This window comes from Marmota flaviventris, chromosome 6 (genome assembly GCF_047511675.1).
Source record: "Marmota flaviventris isolate mMarFla1 chromosome 6, mMarFla1.hap1, whole genome shotgun sequence".
Lineage (NCBI taxonomy): Eukaryota > Metazoa > Chordata > Mammalia > Rodentia > Sciuridae > Marmota > Marmota flaviventris.
Window position 1 is genome coordinate 149897972 of NC_092503.1, and position 24193 is coordinate 149922164.

Genomic DNA, 24193 nt, shown 5'->3' on the forward strand with positions numbered 1-24193 from the left:
AATTTAACAGAATATGCCACGATTCACAAAATGCTACTACCATATGCCCAAGGGGACTGAGTCACATTTGCCATTTCACTCTAACTCCTGAATTTTTTGACTTCTGTAGGTTTAGATTCTCATCACACTGTAGCCTCCACCTCTGCGTCTGCCAGGGATCACATAATGCATCTCTTATCATTTGACATTATCTCTACCATGAAATGCTTGTTTTTGAACAGCCTCGGGTTCAGAGGACATTTTTTAAAACGTTAAACAATAAAAACTGTCAACGAGTACTGGAAATGGAAACACAGCCCAGCCTCTCTGGTGACATCTTTATACCTGGAACAACACACCCACTCTCACGTCCATCAACCGCATCTCTCCCTCCTTATGGAGCTCACCTCAATTCACTTCTCTGTGCCTCTGGAAGGAAGGCAGCTGTGGCTGCAGCAGACGCGAAACAGCGAGTACTCCCTGCCCCGTGTGCCAGGGATGGCTGTCATGTACATGCAGCCATCCAGAGGAGGTCAGCCGGGGGACTGCATTTGCAGCGAGTGTCTCCACATTAACCTGTGCGTGCTCCTCCTTGCTGGGCTCCAAGAATCTTTGATGGTCCACGATGTGGGGAACACAGGCCACTCTGCAGGGACTTGGCCTTCGGGATGGCATACCTCATGTTCACAAGGCACTGAGTCGCCAGTGCCACGTGTGACTCATGGTGTTCCTGTTCAGAGGCTTATGATCTTTTCTGGACGGGCGAGGTGTTGACCACGCACAGAGAGCTAGTCAGGGTGGGCAATTTTTCCACCAGCACACCTAATTCAGCAAATATTTACTGAAGACCTACTAAACGTCAGGCATGAAGCCAGACACTGGGGACAAACATGTGACTTAGATAAGGTCCCAGGAGGGAAACAGACGGGGCTCTGTATAGTAACCATGTTATCAGGGAGTCATCAGAACACTACTAGATGGCAAAAATAGCAGATGTCCCCTCTCCAAAAATAATAATAATAATAATACACATAAGTAATCCAGTTACTGAGCGAGCATTCTGGCAATGAAAGAACCTATTTGGAATGAGCATAGTGTTATCTTCTGATGCTGTGCCTTCCGAACTCCAGTTACGGAGCATCCCAGATACATAAGTGTGGCACTATCCCCCGAGAGGCAAAGACCAGCTGTCATAACTCTAAGGAGCCCTTGTGAACATCTGGACACAGGCTGAGCGGCCCACCAAGATGGTCCTGCCACTCCCCTTCCACAGGGTCCTCATGAACCCCTTTTACAATACCTGCCTTCCCTGCGAGCCTGCGACCTACAACAGGCCAGAAATGAGAATCTCGGACGTTTCCCCAGTGCCTAGCACAGAGCCAGGCAGACAGTGAACTTGCTGGCTGCATTTCCAGCAAAATTAACAGCTGAAACCTTACTGAAAGAAGTGGTCACATACAGACTGGGTCACCAGTAACCATCCATAATCAATGAATCAAGTCACTTTACAGATATTGTTCTGAGCTGAATAGTGCCCCATCTCCAAATTCATATGTGGACAGCCTAATTCTCAGTCCCTCAGAATGTGACTGTACAGTCGTCCCCTTTGTATCTGCAGGGGGACTGGTTCCAACCCTGCCCCTGTAGACACTAAAATCTACAGATGTGCACCTCTTTGTTATGAAATGACAGAATTTGCATTTAACCCTCCTGTAGGCTTTACGTCATCTCCAGACTCCTTAGAATGCCTAACACAACGTAAGTGCTCTGTAGGCTGCTGTTGTGCCTATTGTTTGGAGAAGAATGGCGAGGAAAATGAAAGGCCTGTATGTACTGAGTGCAGATGCGCTCTTCCCAAAGGTTTTTGATCCTCAGAGGGTTGACTCTGCAGAATCTGAGATACGGAGGGCCGACCAGAGCTGGAATCAGACCCCAGCCACATGTCACTTGGTAGTGAGGATCCAACATGACTGGTGTCCTGACACAAAGAGGAGACTAGAACACAGACACCCAGGAAAGACCAGGTCAGGACCCAAGGAGAAGATGGCCTTCAAGCCCAGGAGAAAGACCTCAGAAGAAACCAATCCTGCCGATTCTCCATCTCAGACTTCTCACCTCCAGAATCCCAGGAAAACAGTTTTTTCCCATTGAAGCCCCTCCGTCTGTGGTACCTTGTTAGGGCAGCCCTAGCAAACTGACGCTGGCCGCAAGTCCTCACTAAGGACTGAGCTGGCCCCGTAATAAATGATCCTCTTAGAAAGACATGGCTGAGAGCACAAAGGGAGCCGTGTAGCCGTGAGGAGCCCATCTGTCTTCCGGTTCCAGTCTGAGCTCTTGGTCCAGCCATTTTTTACTTCTCTGGTTCTCTTTCCTCCTTTAAATATAAAAGTTTGGATCACAGCAGCTCCAAGTCTCAGGTAACCTAAAACTGCAATTTTTAAAAAATATTGTTTTAGTTGGAGATGGACACAATATCTTGTTTATTTATTTTTATGTGGTGCTGAGGATCGAACCCAGGGCCTCATGTGTCCAAGGCAAGTGCTCTGCCGCTGAGCCACAAGCCCGGCCCCTGGAACTGTATGATTTTATGCAGTGACCTCAGTGTGGCCTTGTAGTACATGACAGAGGTGACATGTGTGGCAGGGGAACTCTCTGCCTTTCCTTAACTACAGTCACTACAGGAGGCTCCGGAGTACTTCCCCTGCCTCTGCAGCCATCCCATGACATCCCCTACCGTCACATCAGGGACAGAGCCCTCCTCTACACATCTCCCACCACTGCACGCCTGCTGCCCCTCAGTTCCGCTGAACCACCCCAGCACGGGGAGAGGCCACCTGGTGGGCCCCAAGTCGAAGGCAGGAGAAGAACAAACAAGCACTATCTGAAGAATGGTTCTACCCTCTGTGTGATTCTAGCATCTTCCCAGAAAAGAGCAGTTTCTCCTGAGCCAAGACGTTAATGAGCCCTGCAAGTAGAAATCACCGCAACAGAACAACAGACACCTTAATTAATTTTTTTCTCCAGCAACATTAGTGCTAATGACTACAAGATCATCAATAGCAGCACAAGTAAAGATAAGGAAACAATTGCACACCCTTGGTGCAAACTCTATGCGCTATGCACTGGACGTCTACTTAGCATCCATGAGTGGGAACTGGCTCTTCCCATGGCTGGAAGCAACTTGCTATGATTTGTATCTGGACTGTCCCCCAAAGTCTGAGAGGAGTCTTGTTCCCCAGATGGTCCTTTTGAGAGGCTGTAGAACCTTTAAGAGGTATAGCCTGAGAGGGAGGTTTCCTGGTCATTGGGGATGTGTCCTAGAGGGAGACCCCAGCCCGGTCCTCTTCCCTCTTTTGTTCTCTGACCATGAGGTGAGCAGTTTTGCTCTGCCACAGTTCTGCCATGATGCGCTGCCTTACCACAGACCCAGAAGCAGTGGAGCCAAACAACCATGGATGAAAAACTCCAAAACTGTGAGCCCAAATAAACCTTCTCTCTTTATAACTTGATCATCTCAGGTTATTTGTTATAGTGATGGAAAGCTGATGAAAATATGACCCAAAATCCCAACATACTGTGGCCTTTGGTTTAGATTTTGTTATCCATAACCTAATGCTCAATTGTACCCTTCTCTAAAACCCATAGTCTTCTTTTTTTGCCCTTATCAGAATCTCTATTTCTTAGAAGCTGCCTCTAGTAGGTTTCCCTTACTGGCAATAAAAAGAGTACTAATGAGGCCAGGCGTGGGGATGTGCACCTGTAATCCAGTGGCTCGGGAGGCTGAGGCAGGAGGATTGTGAGTTCAAAGCCAGCCTCAGCAAAAGTGAGGTGCAAAGCAATTCAGTGAGACCGTCTCTAAACAAAAATACAAAATAGGGTTGGGGATGTGGCTCAGTGGCCGAGTGTCCCCACTCAGTAACTCCACCCACCAAAAAAGAGTACTAATGAGTAAAATCATACCTAAAAAGAGAAATGCAATAAATTCTTAAAAAAATAAAAACCTACATTTGCTTACTTATTGTTTTGCTCCATTATTACTATTACTATTATTATTATTGTTATTATCATAAATTTGTCAATATTGCCCACTTAAGAATCTCTACAACCTTTTCAAGGATAGAGCAGTTTAAAAAGACCCTGACCACTTATTAGATATCCTGAAGGCTAAGATGTGACTGTGTCTGCCATGTCCTTCCTGTCATCTAAGCCGTGTCTGTGTGGACAGAATCACGAGCTAGAAGTGGTCTTAGAATCCTCCCCCCAGGAGTCATCTCCTCAGGTGCCCCTCATGCACATTCGTCAAGCAGTTGGCACCTCTGTGCTTGGTGATGCTCCTGCTACAGGTCCAAGGTAAGCAGGAAAGATCCCCACCTGTGCACAAGGGGAACCAGTCCTGGAAGAGAACACAAGCCCTGTTGCTATGCTGTTGCGAGGTCCAACACAGAGTCAGCCCTACCACGTGATGCTGTATCTCACATCCCCACAGAGACTCAAGGGCCTGAGCGAGTGCACGCCCACGTGGCCCAAATGCGTGTACAGACAGGTGCTGAAGCACTTGGTGGGTTCATCAGCAAGGGGTCCATTGTGGAGAAGCCACGAGAAGCAACCACTCCTATGCCAATGGAGAGAGCAGTGCCCACCAGTTAGAGAGCCTGGTTCTCAAGTACCAGGCTGACCAGGGCGATATCCGCTCAGCGTGAATCTGCAGCCCACAAAACAGGCAACGACCTCTCCTCCCGGTGCCAACTCTGAAGTGATGCATTATTTAAAAAAGAGGTTCTTAGGGAGTAAACAAACATGTTAAGAACTCATAAAACCATAAACACTGGGATATGAAGGGAAGAGACGATGACACTTGTCAGAAGGTATTAAGAAGACATGACAATAAAAGGAATCTGCTCACAGAGAGAATGATTCCAAATACAAAATGGTCAGATTCATACTTAGAAGGGTGGCTATTAATAGAAATAATCTTAGAGAGGTTTCATTATGTAAATGGCTCATATGTCTGCCAGAAATGTACCCAGTAATAATTTGCATTTCTGCTGTAGCAGAAAACTCAAGGATGTCTCTCGCTGGATTAGGAGGGACTCTTTCATGGGTGTATCACAGCTTTTACAATCATGATCCCCAGGACCACCTATGCTCCTGGTGGGCGACAGGAACAGCTCATCAGGCACTTCTGTGTGTCAGGCACTGTGGTGGTCACTTTCCACCACTGGGGCTTGGAAGGATGACACTGAGAGAGCAGAGGCTTAGATCAACCTGCTCAGGTCTCACCCATCACAGGTGATGGAGGCAGGATTCAACTCATGTCTCTCTGACTCCAAGCCCCGCCCTTTCCCACTGCAGCATAGACATGGTGGGCCAAACCCTGTGGTGTCCTAAATACAATGCTTCAGGTGAATGGTGATCTTAGAAATGGTCTAGGAAAAATGGACACTTCCAGTCACCGCATTCACAAACTTCCCTATCTGCCTGCATTCAATGACACTCCTATTTGCCCCAAGTTCCTTGGACATTAGTGTCATACTCTGGTCAGCACTTGATATGGTGAAAGGTAGTAAAATCACACAGGCATCACAAGTTCACATCCTATAACCTTCAAACGTTAAATCATCCTAGTAGAGGTCCCATCTGTCCCAACTCCAACTGGAAGTCACACTGAACACTCCCTTCAGCTCTGAAGTCAATTGGGGACCCACTTTGCCACCTCTCCTCCAGGTCCTTGGTTTCATGACCCTTACTTCTAAAGGACTCCCCCTTCTTCAATTCTTCATGGTTGAAATTAGTGTTCTGAAATCCCCAAGTGAAGGCAAGACTGTCCCCTTAACCACAGGACCTCATTAGAATGTCTGATCCGTAATCATTTTGTCTCAGGTCCCCCACTTTATTTCCCAGTGGGGAAGGCACTGAGTCAGTCTGGCCACCGTAGGAGGTGACCTTGCACGTTCACTGATGGGTCACCCCACTCAGAGCCACCGTGAGGATCACGACGATAACGTAGGCAGTAACCTGATGAGATAGGTCTGTGCTAAGTAACTAGAATTTCCATGGGGTTGGTTGGCAAAAGGCAAATACTGAATCTTTGCGTTCCAGTGTTGTGAGTGCCATGACCCAGAACCACTCTTGCCCCTCGGGAGCCCTGCAATCCAGCACGTGGGACCGAGAGTGAAGGGCCTTGGTGGGGTGGGGGAGGGGCCAAGGGTTGCCCCCCGCCAGAGGTCCCCGCAGGTTCACAGGGCTCCAAAAGGCAGGAAGAGCTTTAAGAAGGCAAATGCCAAAAAACAAGAGTTACCATGCCAGCCCTGGAGTTTCACAAACACCAGCCTCTGCAGAAACTGGAAAAGGAGAAATTGCTAGACAAGGTGAAGCTTAAAGGAAAAGCACATTTTTGTTTAAATGTGAAAAACACTTAAATGTGTAAACACATTTAGTCCTTGCTTTTAGAATATGTTATTGATATGCATTTTGTTATTAATTTTTTTTTTTAAAGAAACAGGCTAACTTGTTTACTTCCTAAGATTCTCCTGGTGGGTGCACTGCCATGAAACTCTTCCAAACAAAGAGGTTATAGACAAAGTAATTCATTAGTTAATTAATTAATTAGACAAACAATCCAGCCATTGACAGGCCTGGAGAAATCACTCCCAACGCTTTGTGTTGTTGTTTTGCTTTTCTTTTCCAGTTTGGAAAGGAAAAGCCCTTGAAATGAACGGGATCGCATTACCCGCTCAATTTCCACATCTGACTCTTTCTCACCAAGCACCCCCAATTCCAGGTCTCCCCAGTTTGCTCCTAGTTCTAGACCATGGTCAAGTCATCTGCAGCCTGGGGCGCCCATGACTGTCTGCCAGCAGACCCTGCTGCCCCTCTTCCCCAGGCACCTGCCTCGCCAGAGTGCTGGGTGTGGCCGCGGGGCAAGCAGATGTAGGGAACAGGCGAACCCCCAAGCTGTCTGGGAGATTGGAGCAAAATATGTCCTGAGTAGCTTCAAGTGATGACAGACCTGAGACTCAGAGCTAATTAACAGGAAGTGGAGCCGAGGCGGCGACAGCTCCAAGCAAGGGTGCGAAGCTCGCGTCACTTGGTGAGGCAACCCAGGGAGCAGGCTCCGCGGGGCAGGACGTGGATGCCTGCGCCTCATTCGCTTTGCAGACTAACACATTTCTGTTAGAAATATGACTTTACACTCCGGTGAGATTTCATAAGGTGTTGACCTGCTACTAATTACAGCAACGCCGGCTCCGCAGCAGCTAACAAAACAGCCCCTCCTGCATTTCACTCTGGTCACCTGGTGCCGCAGCCAGAGGCGCACAGCAGAACACACCTAGGGGCCAGGAGCCGCTGGGCTTCTTTATGCTTAATCCTCGCAAGCGATTATCTCCTGCCTGAAGGGCTCTTTTGTCTTCTTCACACAGTTATGATTCTCTCTTATTACTAAACAGTTTAAACCACTTTCTCCCTTAATCCCATCCAAATTTACCAGTCCTGGCATCAGACAGATTTAGCACTTACCTGGTGCTCATGCGAATTTCTCCAAAGCAGAAAAGTTGATCCTCATGGGTAATCTTGGACAGATCACAGCTTTCTGGGCCTCAGTTTCCTCACTCATACAAGGGGTTAATGAGAAGCCTGTCTCATAGAGTTGACATGAGAACTGAACACTGTGTGTGTGTGTGTGTGTGTGTGTGTGTCATTCAGAGCAAACGAAGTGCTCAGCATGGTAGTTGGGTACACAGCAAGCACTCAGAAAATGCCTATTGCTTTCATTGCCATTGGTATTAATATTATTATCTCGTCACTTGTGTTTACATTTGCATTAGGCTCCGCCATGGGATTATTAAACTCTTGAGACGTGGGGCTATTCTTATACACTGCCCAGAAACTAAGGGTTTGACAGAGGTTCAATGGCGCTGACTAAACAACTAAGTAGCAACTTGGCAAGGGTTCAGACAGTGCGCACTGAAACTCTGCTGCTGATTGCTGATTACAAAAGCTCCCGTGTGCAGTATGAGACCAGGCAAGAGCAGAACACAACTGTATCTGATTCTTTAGGCAGAACAGTGACAAGATAAGTAAATATGTCTGAATCTGCAGAGAGATCATTTCAACGGGGCTTCAGAAGGAGAAAGAAAAATCTACTGTGCCTGGGGGCCTCCAGAAACATCTTGAAGATGAAATGAGAGGAAGGGTGAGCAGTAGGGGGTGGGAAGGTGGGAGAGCCAGCAAAGCCAAGTTCACAGTGCTGGGGAGGCATAGTCCACGCAAAGGAAATACAGCTCCTTGCAGGACATTTCCAAGGTCCGGTCAGTTTTCCCAGAGCTCTACTTTGCCTCTCCCATAAAAGTCCCTTGGCCACTGAGCCTGACACCTGAATTTACCCTGGGGGCATCTCCACCTTGTGTTCCTGACCACCATCTGCTTTACTGCCTGCCACAGGCTGTGTGTCCCTCTTCCTGTTTTCCTGTCCAACGTTAGTCTGATGTCCCTTGTTCCTCAGACGCACAGAATGTCATTGCTTACAGAAAACCTCCAAGGATTATCTAGAGTACTGTCTTCCTCTTGCAAGGGAGGAGACTGAGAGTCCAGAGATCAGTAACCTTCCCAAGGTCACAAAATCCCTGGCCCAGCAGGGAATGAAACCTAGACTGTGTGAGCACCCGCTTCCTTCCAAAGCAATCTAGCCTCCAATTCTGCACCACCCTGCCCGCCTCCCTTTCCTCCTGGCCCTTCATGTGGCTGCTAAGTCAATAAGTCAGTAAGGACAGGATGCCCGGTGGGACAAAATACATGGCCACTCTGCACTCTGCAGTCACCTACATCACGCACAGGGACCTTCTGCCCACACAAGGAAGGAACAAGCTCATCCTCCTTCCGTCTGTGACATCACACCTCCTTGGTTTATTGATTAACGTGGAATTTAAATGCTTCATCAATGGTATCAGGAATTAATTCCATAGACACTACCTGATTCCTTTTTGAAAATGAGTTATATTTTCCCCAGGGTCTTTTCTTCCCAGGTCATAACGATGCTGTTTGTGAGGGAGGCGCTATGGCTTTAACACCAGGTGCGTTTTAAAAAAAAATAACCTGAACTAAATTAGCTTTTACACCAAACAACAGACTAGGAACAATAAAGGAACTCTTTGACAAAGAAAGAAAGAGACCCATTTGGCACACTAAAAATCAACAGCTGTTCTCAAATCAGTTACTGGTAACAAGTGGGTTCTTAGCAGGGAAAATTACCTGAAAATAAGCATGTTGGGCTAGGAAAAAAAAAAAAGTCTCACAAAATAGCCATTAAGATAATTTTTCTTGAGGTGGCATGAGACAAGACAAGCTACATAGTTCATTCATTTTTACTAAACTCTTAAGTGAGTCGGATATACTCCAGGGAAATGGCAAGGCAGGTGGGGGGATTCCCAGGAATATGTGAATCACAACTGTGAGTCATCGGTTTGGAAAATTTAGGACACACTCACTATCAGTTAGGATATTATTATTTGCTAAACGTCCAAGATATACATTTCCTTGTATGCAATTTGCAGAGGGAAGTTGCACCCGACTCTTTCCTATCCTGTAGACTGGCCGTTTTGTGAAGTTTCAAGTACTAGTAGGAGAGAATTAATGTATTTGATTAACATGGGCCTAGGCACAGCTTATACACGTGCATCGTTCATAGTGGGTTCAGTCTACGGGTCCTCGGGCTTGATCTGGGTAGAGGAATGAGTTGGGGGAAATTAAAAAAAAAAACAATTCACAAAATTAGCAACAGAAAATTAGGCACAGGGTCTGAAGCTCTTCAGACAGCACCAGCTTCAAGATCAGCCTGCCTGGTCCATGATGTGTCCACAGTCCTGCATTGACGCCTGTACATGGCCAGACCTGGACATTTCATTCCTGTTTTCTTCACCAACAACATATTAGGAGCCCATTAGTACTCAGGTTAGCTGAGTTTAAATAGAAATCTTTACATATTATTTTTCAGATGAGCTGTGACAGGAATTCTAGGACGTGGCTTTATCACCTTGCCAGAAAAACCTGTGGGCCACTGTCATGAACTTGGAAGCCATGCGTAGTTTGTGGAAACCCATCTGCGGGTTCCTGAGAGAAGACCCCAGATCAGCACCACGGTGCAACTGAAGTCAGAGGCTGCAACGAAATGCAGAAGCAGCGGTGAGGGAACGGCACCCCGAAACCTGTCAAAGTGAAGGGACAGGCCCTCTCCAACAGGGCGTCCTGCGCCTGCACCCCATACAGTGAATCCCACGTGGGGAGAGTGCCCAGGACATCTTCACTGGGACTCCGGAAAGGAGAAGAAAGAAAAACTCCACGCACCTCAAATTCAAAACAATCCCTTCTATCTTCTGCCAGAAGAAAATGATGTGTGTTCAAGAAGATGGGAGAATCTGAGGCCTTAAGACTGTGAAAAGTCATGACTGACCCATTAGCGCTCAGGAAGTAGCTCAGACCTCCTGAGCTTGCTTTCTTGGGGGTTTTGGAGCTCTGGGTTCCTGTGAAGTGCCGTTTCAACCATCAGCAGCCCTTGCTATCATAGAAATCTGAAAATAACACATTCACTCTGACACGCCAACTCACTACTTTTAATTGTGACTCATTAAAGATGTAAATAGAAGAGGAATTATGTTCACCTCTACTACAGTTCTTTGGCTGTGGTAAAATTACAATCCTTCTGCTTCTGTGCAGAAGGGAAGACTTCTGCTTTGAATAACATCCCAAGTGCAGGGCTAGGATTCTCTCATTTTCCAACAATAGGCACTGCATGCCACCGCCTGTTGTTGGGCAGAAGCAGGTAGACAGAAGGATCAATTTTAAAACGAACAGGAAGAAGAGTAAATTTACATCATTCCAAAGATGGTATCTGCAAAATTCTGAAGTCTTCCTGGTGGGTGTTACAGAAATGAGAGGCTGCTGGAGGAAATTCTGCAAAAAAAATTCAGACCAAATTACGCCCAGAGAGGAACATGAAGGCTATCAGATGTAGTTTGATCTTTTGTTTGACAAATATTATTTTGTCTTGTTATTTTATGAACGAGGAAAAAAAAAACCGGTCTTCTCTTTATCTATATTCTAACAGAGTACAGTTTCTTAAATTAGAATGAGAATTATACCTTATCAGTAATTGTCAATACAATAAAGTATTGATGACCAACAATTACACATTTGAAATGCTGCATCAAAAACTAAGAACCAAATACAAAAAGACAAATATTCTGTGACTCTGAGCAATATATAAAATAGACAAACTCAGAGAGAAAGGGCTGGGAGGGAGGAATAAGGGGTTAATATCCAATGGGTACTGAGCTTCTCTTGGGGATGATGAGAAAGTTCTAGAAGTGGATAGTAGGTAATGGATGCACAACTATACGAATGTAAATAATGCCACTGAATTGCTCATACATCTATCATGAAATGTATACACACACAGGCATACAGTTGGCCCTCCGCATCCATAGGTTCTACGTCTACACCGTCCACCCACAGCAGATAGAACATATGGGAGAAAAATGTGCACCTGTACTGAAAAAAAATGTGCACATGTACCAAGTTTTTTTTTTTTTACCAGTATTCCCTAAACAATATGGATAACAACTATTTACGCAGGGTTGGCATTGTATTAGGCACTAGCCCTGAGCTAGAGGTGACATAAATCGGACACCATTTTATGTAAGGGACTTGAGATTGAAGGAATTACGATTTCCTTGGAGGGGTCCTGGAACCAATGTCCCACAGATACCAAGGGACAACTATATATACCCCAGTTTGACTTATAAATATATATTTTGAAGGTCTGTATTAAGGACATTTTCCAAATGGGGTGTCTGACTGCTGGGTCCCTGAGACTGAGTGCTTTTGGTTCATTGACCCTCCCAAAAGGATGAAAGCAATACCAGGCAAGGCCAGGGATGACACTAATGTGGCCATTCCCCATGTCCATACCTGCAGAGCTGGCACAGCTGCAGGTGAGCAAAGCCTCTGAAAATTGACACCAGCAAGGGGGCCAAATATTTCCCACTCCTGACTCACATGCAGTAAGTGGATTTGATAGTTTAGAGAATCTTACAGCAGATCAATGTCACAGGGCAGATTAACTACTCCAAAATTTGTCAAGTTAATAAATACAGATTTGGGAAGAATTTACATAATGCATGTCAGTGGCCTCCCTGGCCATGACCTTTGATAGCTGGAATTGAACTTCCCCTTTCATGAAATGTCATTCCAAATTCCAGGCAGCCCTTGGAAGCAAATGCTGTTTGGCTGTTGCTAGGTGCCTTTTAGTACTATAATAAACTTGGGCTCAATCCGAAGCGAAGTGCTTGCCTTAAACACCTAGGGCTCCTGCTTATGGACTCACTCTCCAATTCTGTTTACTGTGAAGGGCAAGTTCACTTTGCAGGCCCGCCCACCTCAGGATGCTGGGCTCCAAGGAGTGGCTAATGTGATGGGCTTCTCCAAATGGCCACCTGCCAGCAGAGTCATTTAGCAGAATGCTGGTCCTGGGGACAGCTGAAAATGATTTCTTTCCCATCAACCTCTGCACAGTAGATTAGGTCCTTGTGGGGCTTTAGTTTCCTTGAAAGCAACAGGGTGCTTGCTTAGCAAAGTGGACTTGAGTCAGCGGAAGGAACAACCCGCGGAGACTGGGAAACAGCAGTGCTTCAGTAGAGGTGTGGGGATGGCAGAGTACACGCTGGGGGCCAGATGTTCCTCTTCCTCCTCCTCCTCCTCCTCCTCCTCCTCCCCCTCCTCCTCTTCCTCCTCCTCCTCTTCCTCCTCCTCCTCCTCCTCCTCCTCCTCCTCCTCCTCCTCTTCCTCCTCCTCCTCCTCCTCTTCCTCCTCCTCCTCTTCCTCCTCCTCCTCCTCCTCCTCTTCTTCAGTGTTGGGGATGGAACCCATGACCTCATGCATGCTAGAAAATAACTCCACCACCAAGCCATGCCCCCAACCCAGAGGTCGGGGATGGAATCCTTGCTAGGTCATATTCATCAATCCCAATCATCTGTTCCATTATAATAACACAATTTAAAGGTAAAAGTTACACTTTAAGATGCCTTGTGAGGACAAAGGAGATGAAACAGGTAGAAGCTAAAAAGAATTTCTTAATAAATTAATTGGTTAATTTCCCTTTCAAAAAGGAAAATGTACAAGAGCGTTTCCAAAGTTATGTTGAAGAAGCTTTGAAATCTGACTCCACCGGGATTTATGAAGTATCCACCATGCCCACAGACCAGAGGATGGTCTTAGGAGAACCCAGAGGAGAGCAGAATGTATCTCTAACTCCAGGGAACTTACACCAAGCAGGGAAATCAATCACCCTTCCTGATCATAATCTTCTCCCATACCAAAACCTGTGCAGGCTTTCTACCATCTAAAAAAAAAAAAAATCCCAACCCTTGCTACAGAATTAACTCAATTGCTTTTCTGCAACATAGGGACAGCTATATTACAGAGGACTGTGATTGAGTAAATTTATGTAAGGTACCAGCTACAGAATCTGGTGCATAGAAGTCACTCAATTAATGGCTTGCATTAATCATTCTCATTTCAGTAGGCCCTGCATATCTGTGGGTTCTGTGTCTACAGTTTCCCTCAATCATGAATCAAAACATATTGGTAGACAGCCAGGTGTGGCGGTGCCCACCAATAATCCCAGAAACTCAGGAAGCTGAGGCAAGAAGATCGCAAGTTCAAAGCCAGCCTCAGCAACTTAGCAAGGTACCAAGCAACTTAGCGAGACCCTGTCTCAAATGAAAATAAAAAGGACTGAGGATGTGGCTCAGTGGCTAAATGCCTCTGGGTTCAATTCCTGGTACAAAAATGTGTGTGTGTGTGTGTGTGTGGTGTATAGACAGAGAAACTTGTCTGTTCTGAACATGAACACCATATTTTCTTGTCACCATACTCTTTAAAAAATGCAGTATATCAACTCTTTGCATTGTGTTACGTATTATAAGTAACCTAGAGACACTTAAGGTATACAGGAGGATACACAGATTAAATGCAAACAGGATGCACCTGCAGATTTTGGGGTCCAGGGGGAACTCGTGTTTCAGGAACCAAGTCACCCAGGATACAAAGGACAACTGCAATATTGAATCGACCTATCTTTCCTCCACATTTCTCATTATTCCACCTCCACTTTGCACAGGCCCCAAACTGGTCCACAGCTTTCTTCAAACACACCCTCCCCTCTCCCCTCTCCACGTGTCACAGCCTGCACCCTCCTATTTAGAAGGCCTTGCTTCTCTGTCCAGATGGACCCCGGCCACTCTTCAGGGTCCAGCTGTGCTCCAACAAGACCTGCGCCCTCCTTCATCTGACCACAGAGCTCCCTCTTCGTGTTCCTACAGCTCTGCTGGTCTTCGTCACTGAGCTCACTGACACGTTTCACCTTCCCTGACTGAGTATGAATTCATCAGCTGAGTTTAAGGAAGGCCCTAGGAATAAAACAAATGCTGGAAAATTTCTCCCAAGTAATGAACTGAACACCTTGAAAATGGTGTTGATGATAATGGCTCTCCTTGTTGGAAAGTCTTATGTGAACTAACTCAGGTACTTTCTCCAACTCTGGCAGGTACTGTCTTATTTTTTCCTGTTTCCAGGGTGGATAACCTGAGACCCAAGGAGGTTAAACAATTTGGTCGGCATTACACAGCTATTTGGTGGTAGATTTCTATTCAAACTCAGGAAGTTGGCCTCAGGAACCTTTGCTATTCCTGTAATCCCAGCAGCTCAGGAGGCTGAGGCAGGAGGATCCCGAGTTCAAAGCCAGCCTCAGCAAAAGCAAGGTGCTAAGCAACTCACTGAAACTCTCTGAATACAAAATAGGTCTGGGGATGTGGCTCAGTTGTTGGGTTCAATTCCCCAACTCCAACTCCCCCAAAAAATAACCCATGCTTTTAAACTTGACATTAAATTGCTGCCCAACAGCATAATGCCTGTTTTTTAAAAAATGTGTTTTTAAAAAAATCTGCACTGGTTATAATCAGGACTGTATTTTAAAACTTTGGGGATTGAATATACACATGGTAACTAAGTTAATAACAATGTATTACACACTTGAGTTACTACCAGACAATCTTAATTGTTCTCACTACCAACAATACAAAAAGCTAACTGTGAGGTGATGAATGTGTTAATTGATTGCAATAAACATTTCACAACACAAATATGCATGTGTGCATGCACGCCACCTTGTACACTTTAAGTATACACAATTTTATTTGTCCATTATACCTCAATAAAACTGAAAAATTTAAGTCTGGGATCCGTTATGGTACTGTGTTCTGTACATAGGCAATTGCAATTGGAAAAAGCAGCCTACTCGTTTTCCTAATCGAAGCTACTCTTGCTCATGAATCCCTTTATTTTATTGTTGTCATTATTATTTGGGTGCTGAGATGGAACTCAGGGCCTTGCACATACTGGGCATGGGCTACAACTGCTGCGCGCAGACACTTCTGCCTGTTCTAACCAACAAACACTCTCAGATAGGCTCCAGCCACAGCATCACCACACCAACTGTGGAGACAGTCTGCAGAGGGCACTTCAAGATAAGCACCTTCTATACTGGGAAACACTGAAGCTGTAATGAAAACTGCAGTATCTGTTTCCTTCCTGAGGTTTTGTCACTAGGCATTTAGGATGCTTCCGAGTACCATCTCTCATGAATGCAAGACGACATGCAGAGCCTCCTGGCGATGATCAGCAGTGGTAGCTGGACCAGCGTGCAGCCCACGGAGCAGGCACCAGGGAAAACTACAGGTAAACTGGAGTCTGCACTTTCACCTCAGCCTCGGCCACTGTGAGTTTCCCCACTCATCTACCAGCTGGAGGGGTGGACTTTTAATGGAACCCAAGGCTCAGGACAGGAAAGCAAGAAATTCCATTAAGGTTGTTCACTGTGCAAAACAGGCAAGGGTCAACTTATAGAGTGATGTGTTTTTTAAATCTTTCTAAGTCACAATCAATACATGTTGCTGACTAATGTCTTAAATTATCCAATGACTCTTCAACTTTTGTCAGGAGTTTATATGCAAAAAAAAAAAAAACCCTCAAGGTTGGGTAATGGTATCATGCAAAAAAAAAAAAAAAAAGTGGCAAATCTCAAACTAAAATTCTCTATTTCAACTTGCTGATGCAAATTAAAGAATGAATAGAAAAAAAAGTATGTTATATATGTACACATGTTTACATTGTATACTACAAATAATATATGCCATTAAACAACCTGCCCCTAATACCAAAATATTATCCGTTCTTATTTACAAGTGTGAGGATAATTTTTTTTAAAGGCGTTTTTGACATGTGATATTAGAAAACGTCCTATTCTTCCTTTTGAAAAGGAACCTTTGAAGAACCAAAATCAGTTTGGGAGAGGATTTTTCATTTATTTAAGCCAAGTTTTTTTCTTTCTTTTTTGGTATTTTAGCCAAATAGAATTCTTAGAAATGAAAAAATAGTAACAAGCATATTCCTAGAGCAGAATAGCCTTTCAGAATTGAAAATGTTACATCAATCCTTTAATGTTATCCAGTCTTGACTTTTTAAATTTCTCTTAGAAAAAAAAAACAACCCACGTCTTCACATAACATCGCCAGCCCTGCGTGTGTCATTAATTTGTATTTCTGATTTGATGTACATGATTACACATGACACAAAACAGCTGAAAAAAGCAATTTCTAGCAACTTCACAAATAGGGCTGCAAAGAAGCCAAAATACCTCCTTTTGATGTTAAAATTTTCTACCGCCCAAGATTTACTTGGATAGCTTAGTTTAAATGAGATGATGCTGTATCTAACTACCTTCATAAACACTGTTTCTCTGAAACAGTAATTAGTACTGAAGTTTTCTGGAAAAAAATAATTGAGTACCTTACCTTGAAAGGTATTAAGAAATTTACAGATTTCTTCTTACTTTCTGTAAATATTTATTAAGCCAGAATATGTGTGGGAATGGACTTAATATGTGAAATACAAGGTCTAAAATAAACCCAATCTCTGTCCTGGTAAACAATCCACAGAGATAGCTACATAAAAAAGCACTGCAGTAGCATACTGATAATACCAAAATGGGGGGAGTTCAATGAGGCCTCAGTGGATGGAGTTCCCAGGTTGAAATAAAAACATGGAGAAATTCACGGTCCTTAAATGACACAGTATGTTTGAAGTCCAGGTTTTACCTTATAGGGGATGGAAAGCTAACAAATCCTTTTAATTTTTCCTTTCACCTCATCATATGGCTTCATCACTACGGGAAATACCAAAGAAGTATTTTTTGGAAAAGTACAAGCCACTGTAATACTAAAAAAAAAACCCTTCATTTCTGTTTTACTTATTTCTAGTCTTTGTGGATGGGCATATGCTTCATCATGATTCTATAAACATTTTACATTTAACATTCTATGACAAACATTTTTCCATGCCTCCGTGTGCTACCAAGGGATTTTTTTTTTTCAATGTATGTGTGTATGTATGTATTTATTTATTTTAGTACTGGGGATTTAACCTTGGGGCAATTCACCACTGAAGCCAGGAAGGTTTCTAAGTGTGAGAGACTGAATCAGACGCTTTCTTTGAAAAGATAATTCTCGATATAGAAGAAGTGGACTGTTGGAAGAAAAGACGGAGGTCAAGAACATCCCTTGGGAAGTTGCAGCCATGGTCCAGGTTGGTGATGCTGAGGCCCCAAAAGCACAAGGGCAAGAGCACAGAAGAGCAGGCTGCCTGGGAGGGGCCAAGAGGAACAGCTCTGGCACATTCAAGGGATGAAGCCCGCCAAGAGGACAGTGTCCAGCCTCCAGGACCGCGCGGGTTGGTATCCTCATTCGGTAAACAAGGAGCCCATAAAGGGAAACAAGGTCATTTCAAGTTTAGGTTTGGATTCCCACTCCCCATCGGAGCCATCTGGGAGGAAGCTGGAAGTAACCGGGTTTGGACTCTGCAGAGGCAGTTAGTCAAGAGGGCAGGATCCGTGGAGAGCAGGGACCAGGACCACTCAAGGTCAGGAGGCCTCCAGGAGGAGCGTGCAGAGTAACAGCCCCAGGACACCGCTTCCCCTGTGGTCTCCCAGTGTGCCAATGTGGCAGTTTAATCCTCATTTCTTTTGCTGCACAGGAAAGACCTCCCTTCAAAGCCCTCAGACAGCCACTAAGGAAGAGGACCTACCAAGTAAATCAGCATTGGTTCCCATGGTGCCTGCTGTCAGAAATCCATTGCATTTCCTGACCGGGTGTGGTTTGACTCAGCTCCACCAAACCGCACTGCTTCTCTGAAGGACTCGTGCGATTATTAGCCTGTGATAGCATCAGCTAGAAGAGCGAGTTCTAACACATTGAACAGAAGGCATTTTGGGTACTGCTGTACAGAACATTGGCTTAGGTACACGGGGAACCAAACTAAGCCAGAGGACTGCAGGAGCTTTCTAGACACGGTCTGCCGTGCAGCTCCTGAGTGGCCTGGCTCCTTTCCTGCTTGCCTCTGCCCTCTTACAGCAGTGCCCTGGACTTAGGTGGCAGTTTGGAAATCCTGCAGATCTCAAGGCTACCTCCTGGAAAATGATGCATCATTTCTAACCAGACAAATGTTCTTGTAGAACCAATTTTTTCTCTTTTCCCACCCACAAGGAAATACGGTTTCTTATAAAAAAAAAAAAAAAATCCCATGCATCGCTATAGACCTCCAGATCAGAAATGCCAACATCTGGCATTTAGCTAAAATCCTGAACATTATATTTCTTTAATTTTTGTCCTTGATTATTCCTCCAACTGAGGCTTCAACAAAGGCTCAAAGACACTTCTGCAGACAACTATACATTTGTCTTCTGTAGCTGACAACCTGTGTGATTCCCTTCTGCCACAAAAACAACTACCAACCCCACCCACTAGAAAAAAGAAGCTACACAGGAAGAAAATCCCATGAGGGTCTCTGTGCGGCTAATATTAAAAGGCCCCAGTACTTAGCACTGCTTTTGGGAATACATGCTCTTTTTTCCCTTCACTTAACTGAGAATATGAGAAGAATCTACCCAAGTTATACCTTTCCACTTCCCAAACTCCTCAAGTCAAAACACCCTGGGGGGTGTAGCTCAGCGGTAGAGCGCTTGTGTAAAACGTGCAAAGCCCTGGGTTCATCCCCACCACCAAAAAAAAAAAAGAAACTGAATAGAGATCTGGGACAATGAACTTTGACACTGTGTTTGAACATGCCTTTTCACACAAACTAAACCCAGGATCAACACAATTTCTCCGAGTAAAACTGTAACTAAGTAATACTCAAAGAAAAAAAAAAAGAAGGTTGTAAAAAATGTTAATGCACTTGTCAGTTGTGATATTATGAAATATGAATTTGGTCTCTATCACCAGTTCCTGGCACACAACTCTTAAAACCCTTGGAATCGCCAAAGTGAGTTTTGAACGCTGGTTGACTGTCAGTTGACAGCTGGCTGTTCCCTCCATAACTTCAAGATAGGGGGTGGTCCCTGGAGAGACAAAGGCAGTAGGATTAGAAGGTTGGGGGCTTTATTCCATCCCCCACAGCCTCCTGGGAGGTGGAGGGGCTGAAGATTGAGCTGGTCAACAGTGACAAAAGATTTCATCATTTATGCCTACCTAATGGAGCCTCCATAAATACCCAAAAGAGTAGCTTGGAGAACTTTTGGAGAGCTGAACAAGAAAAGGGTCCCAAAGGGTAACCCTCCTGGAGAAGGTGCAGAACTCCATTCCTTGCCCTTCTCCCTCACCCTACACATCTCTTCGTCTGTTTATCTGTGTCCTTTATATATTCTTTATAATATTCTTCATAATGCATCAGCAAACGTATGTGAAGTGTTTCCCTGAATTCCATGAGCCGCTCTCAAATTAACTCAGAGCCAGGGAGGAGGTTGTAGGAACGCCAATATGTAAGTAGTCAGTCAGAATCACAAGCCAACAAGCTTGGGCTTGCAACTGGCATTGGAAGTGGAAGGCAGGGTTATAGGACTGAGCCCTGTACCTGGGGTACCTGACATGATCCCCAGGTGGACAGTGTCATAACTGGATGGAATTAGAGGATGCACATCTGGGGTCCAGAGGAGAATGGTTTGCTTTGCTTGGGGTGTGTGTGTGTGTGTGTGCTCACGTGTGTGTGCGTGTGTGTGCGCACGCATGTGTGTGTGTGTGTGTGTGTGTGTGTGCGCGTGCATGAGTTGGTAGAGGAGAATCCCCAAACATGTGCTTACAGAAGTGTTCTATGTTGTGAGATAGCAGCAGCAATTGAGTTTGTTTTTTTACTAGATCGACTCAGTCGGTTACTGTAGAGGGTGATATGTATCCTGATGACCTCCCTTGTTCCTTGAAAGGCTGGAGAGGCCTCTGAAGATCATTCTGTTTGGTTTTCCACTTGAACTTACTGTCAGATCCCCCTGGGATGAACCACCAGCAAGGGCATTTAGGAGTTGCACCAGAAGCAGCCCCACCCTGCAAATCTCTTCTGGGTCATCCAAGGCCAGGCTTGTCCTTGCAGAGACAGAAGGAGGAGGGACGAGGGGCTCCAGTCACCAGTGCGGTCTCTTAACATTGAATGCAAATCCTGAACCGATCACGCCTTTGTGGGCGCTTTGATGTGCTGTCCACTGCCGCTTAATTTCTTCCCCTCAACAACAGGATTGCTCTTCTGCCTCCAAAACTGACAACCTGCGAGTCCTCACAGCTGAAAGAAATGCCATTCAGAATAAGCGGCCAAGGGCGGCAGGTGTGGCTTTGGAGCCAAGCAAGAAGCTTCTAGTTTACCAGAGTGCTGTTCCCTTCCTCAGATCTTTCTGGCATCCTGTGGCTCCCGTCCAGCTCCCTAGAGAGATTTTCCACCTCTACCAGATCTGGTCACATGCTACTGTCATGATAAGGAACAGAGTCAGTGGTTGCAAAGTTTCTCAAAGAGCCCCTGACCTCTTGGAGAATGCTTTACACATTTCGACAAAACCAGGTTTCTAAAAGTTCAAAGAACATGCTGACTTCCCACCCCTAAAAGGTTAGGGAACCAAAGAGTAAATGCCACCCTCTTGGTTTGATGCTACTTAAATCAGCAAGCAATTATTTCCATGTGCCCAGCCCTGGACCCTTTGCTGTGGGTGAGGAGGGCCAAGAAGAAGATGCAGAATGAGCCTCAGTTGTCTCAAACCTCAGCTTGCAAGAGTTACTTGGGCTGAGTTTCTGGGTTCTCCATCCCCCAAAAGTGTGATTCACCAAATCTGGTGTAGCTGAGTCTGCAGCTTTTATGACCACATCCAGCTGCTTCAGATACAGGAGATCCTGACCCTAGATCCGCCACCCTCTTGAGAAACACTGGTCTGTGACCGGCTTCTTTTTCTGGAGCCATGTGCAGCCCAGACAAGGAGATGGCAAACCCCCCCAAAGCCAAGGTGTGACAAAGCTTTTTTGTACAATGCAGCTTCTAAACGTTATGGATGTGCCCAAAGAGGAATCAGTTAGCGAAGTGCTGAGGACTTGGGGGAGACCTGGGAATGAGAGCCGGGTTTCCTGGTGGCAGGACGTGGATGCAGAGAGCCCGAGCAATCGTGCTAACCCAACCTCCTGAATCACCATGAGAAGGTGGCCACAGTGTGCGGTGTAACTAGGGGTGAAGACCTGGCTGGGGAATCACCAGCCAACAGGTCCAACAGGGGCTTCATGTGACCATGATAGGAAGGGTGCTCTCACCAGGAGGCTCTTAAAACTGGCATTTCCAGATAACACTGCGTTTGCATTTTCACTCTACTGCATTCATGTGGTTTCTTGCACTTCATAATTTAACATTTGTAACGGGGGGGGGGGGGGGAAACGCTGTTACGAAACCCAAATAATGCACCACTCTGAGGCAGACAGCCAGCTGCTAACAAGAGTGACAGCTGAACATCACTGAAAGTGGTATTCACAGCTCCGCTTCTTGGTAAGAAAGAAAAATACTAAATTCCGTTCCATGTGAGAAATATTTGGGGCTCCCAGGGCGAAAGCACTGGCAGATAAGGATCAGTGACCTGTGGCAGCAAGCACAGAGGAGGAGGGGGTTAGGTCCTCTGTGGAAAAAGAAGAGACACTGATTCGAAAGGCGCCCATACGCAGATCTGTATTGGCATGGAGTCGTCGTGAAAGATGGTGTCACATTTTCTTTAAGGTTGCAAGGCAATACATTATTAACCACACGTTCTGCAAAGTCCTGCTTCACCGAAAGAATGACTCTCAAAATGGGTGCCAGGGGGGAGAAGGGACACCCCCCAGCTGCCACACTGGCTGGTACTGCATGCCTCCTGCAGATGCTGACTTGCCACAGGCCCTCGGGAAATACAGTTGGGCAAGAATCAAAGGATATAATTATTTAATTGATTACACTAGAGGGCACTGAATTTTAAATTTGCAAGATTTTGGAGCTCAATGAGACACAAACTAGCACTTTTACAGGTGAGTCATTCCGAGGCCAAGAGTGAGCTCCCCTGGGTCTCCAGGTTAGGTGAGGATAAACTGGACTTCCATTTGAGGACTCAGATGCCAAGAAGCATCGTGGATGAAGCTGATACAAGATCCTTGGAAGTCCACATTATTTGGGTGGATAGTTTGGAATTCTTTTAATCATTTACTTATAGTTTGGAGTATTTGAGCTTCAAACCCAGACCAATATTATCATTCAGGGGATCACATTTAGCAAGGAGTTCCTCAATAAACAGATAGTAGGAATGGGCCCTACAGCACAGCAGCAGGGCTACAGTTGGCAATAATTTATTATATATCTTATAAAGAACTAGAGAAGACAAAGAAATGATAAATGGTTAAGCAGATGGAAATGCTAATTACCTGATTTGATCATTACACGTATATACAAGTATTGAATTATCACTCTGCAGCCCATTAAAAAAACATTACTCAATAAGCATTTGTTGAACAAGACCTGGAAACTCCCAATGACTCCCACCTTGCCCATCCCAAAACTTGATTACAGGCTAACTTGATTCCACCATCAGATGGAATCTATTTCCTCTTTGGTGAAAGATTAGTCAATCCCTTATGCTCTCAGTTACAATAGAATATATGTAAGATGTAGCTGGTCTGTTGTTGTTGTTTGGATTTTTTTTATTTTTAATTTTTTGTCTTTTTTTTTTTAAACACAAATGTATTCTCCTCAGTTCATACATCAAGTGGATTTCAGAAACAAGCACACTAGATTTATTCGGTTGCTCTTGACTTTCAGTGACTAGAACAACATCATCTCAAATGGCTCATTACTGGGGTGCTACAGAGACAGCTAGGCCCTTGAAGAAGATGTCTTGCACACCAAAAAAACACAGCCAGGTGAAATTTAAAGCTAATAAACATCAAGCCCTCCTGACAACTCACCGAAAACCATGCGTGTTTCCAGATTCTTCGTGCAGACTGAAGCCCGCTCTGTCTTGCCCGTGATCCGCGGCAGCACTACTTTTGGGTCTTCCAGACAATTTCTTTCCTTATGCCCCAGGACGCTGCAATGAAACAAAACAAAACATGGAGTCAGAATGAAAATGCCACTTCAAGCAGTTAGTGGATAGTCAGGGGAAATCCCTGGCCTTTCTCAAATGTCTATCTCCTGACCTCAAACAGCATGCTAATGACCAGAACGAAGCTTTCGCACATCTTATCTACATACAGTGCCCTAAAATACTGGAGGTGGGGGTCAGGGAGGAAGAAGGAAGGAAAGCACAGCCCCACGCTGCGGGAGACGGTGCCTCCTCAAACGAGGAGCCCCACCAGCGGGAAAGGGCTGCCAAACTGCAGATCTACAGACTGAAGGAAGGAAATAAAGGATTCATGACGTTTAAATGATTTAAGGCGCTGATGTGTAGGTTTCAAGAGCAGAGTAGAGAAAGTTTTGTTTGAGGTGAAAATTCATCTGATTCTGCTCATCGGAGACTCAGACTGGCTGAGCAAATATTTTTAAAATAAAGGGCTGCCAGGATCCAATCAACAAGAGTATGAGACAGAGGACATTTCCATTTTGCACTACAAAGAGGTCACGGATGGGCTTCTCTTAGTCTGCCTCTTGATGAACTTGGGGAAGACCTTCTCCAGGCGGGAAATAGCTGCTCCCTGGCACACTGAGCGTGAAATGAAGGGTAAGATATGCATGCCTCCCGCCCCACTCAAGCAGCTGAGGAAGCCTACACATCAGATCCGCGGGCGACAGGGTC

At 45.3% G+C, this 24193-nt stretch overlaps 1 protein-coding gene across 10 annotated transcripts in view; it reads right to left on the reverse strand.

The window, feature by feature from the left end:
* Atxn1 (ataxin 1) overlaps positions 1–24193 on the reverse strand; it is a 390275-nt gene that overhangs the window by 273447 nt on the left and 92635 nt on the right. For all 10 annotated transcript variants that reach the window (XM_071613712.1, XM_027948164.3, XM_071613705.1 and 7 more), the window contains one exon: positions 23367–23488. The gene's annotated coding sequence lies outside the window, so the exon portion shown is untranslated. The remainder of the gene's footprint in view (positions 1–23366; positions 23489–24193) is intronic.